Source organism: Argiope bruennichi, chromosome 8 (assembly GCF_947563725.1).
Source record: "Argiope bruennichi chromosome 8, qqArgBrue1.1, whole genome shotgun sequence".
In the NCBI taxonomy this organism is placed as follows: Eukaryota; Metazoa; Arthropoda; class Arachnida; order Araneae; family Araneidae; genus Argiope; species Argiope bruennichi.
The window spans coordinates 128299039-128300471 of NC_079158.1; positions in this window are offsets into that span (position 1 = coordinate 128299039).

The following is a 1433-nucleotide window of genomic DNA, read 5'->3' on the forward strand; positions in this document are numbered from 1 at the left end:
ATCTGCAAATGAAAACCTTCATAATTGTTCGATAAATGTTTCATTATTCTTTCAATTATCAGTTGTGTTTTATCTTCAACGGTAGCGCAGTTTGAGCATGAAGCAATCGACAGTTGCAAGGTTCGGAAAATAAAGGGTGGATTGTTTCCCCCCCCCCCCCTTTTTTTTTATTTGAACACGATAAGGATAATAGACTGGATTGAATACTGTCTGCGAATGATGACACGTATAACGCAAAAATCGTGCAAAACCACAGGCTAATAGCCCACTATATTTAGCAAGTAGCTATTTTTCGGGAAGAAAACAGTCAATAAAAGAAGGTTTTTAAAAACTTTTAATCAGAATTTCAATAAAAATTAATTGCAATTTTAATATTATCATTCAATAAAATATTTGCTCTCGATTTCCTTCAAATTATATTATTGGGAAAAAAGTATTTTCGCACCACTGTAAATGTCATGAATTTGCTCGTTAGTAAGAACAGTTTTATTTCTGCAGCATTTGGTTCAACCTGCTGAAGTTAAAATAATAAATAAGTGAGGAAACCAAGTTGCTTTTACTGACATACACGCACACAAATGAAGATCCTTCACCGGAGGGCTCTAGGTTCAAGATCCAATTCCACCACGTTTTCGGGTATGGTACATGTTGAATCTGATGTCGAGGACCAAACATCCTCCCGCTGTTGTGGTGCAGAAGTTTAAAGAAGGGGTGGAATTGGGTTTCGTATGTATCTTGTAATATTGGCAAAGCATCATCCTTGCCAATATTACAAGATACATACGAAAATATCCCTAGTGTTGCTTTCAAATGGGACGCTAATTAAATTTAATTAAACCTGCAAACAAATCAATATTCATCAGTAATACATTTTTTGGGTCGAATTTTAATAAATTTTTAAATATGTTTCACGGTATTGCTCTTGAATATTATATATCTTCATTCAGGTCCGGCCGGCATTAAATAATTTTTGTGTGCTTTCCGTTGCTATAATTAAAAGTACATTTTAAAAAAGTGATATAAAGGTATTAAATACATTCTAAAATGCCGGACCGGGGCGATTACCTAACCAACAGAAAACAGATTTTAGATTTTCTTAAAAGAGAGGACCCCTCCATTAGAGTTAGAGGTGTTGACCCAATTTTTGGAGGGGGACTGAAAGTCCTATCCGCTAATCAAGAGGAATCTGGTCATATAAAAGATATATTACTACGAGATAACAATATTGTAGAAACTTAAAACTTTATTATCCCTCTAAAGAAACAACCTCATGTCATTTTGTATAATGTTCCATCTGAGATGAACGAGGAGGACCTGAGGACAGGATTAATGGAGAAGAACCTCTTTTATTTTTTAAAGAATTTTTACTGAAATCTAGGACAAGAGGGGAGGGGGATCTTTATTATGACTGGAGTAGACTACGTGTGTTCGAA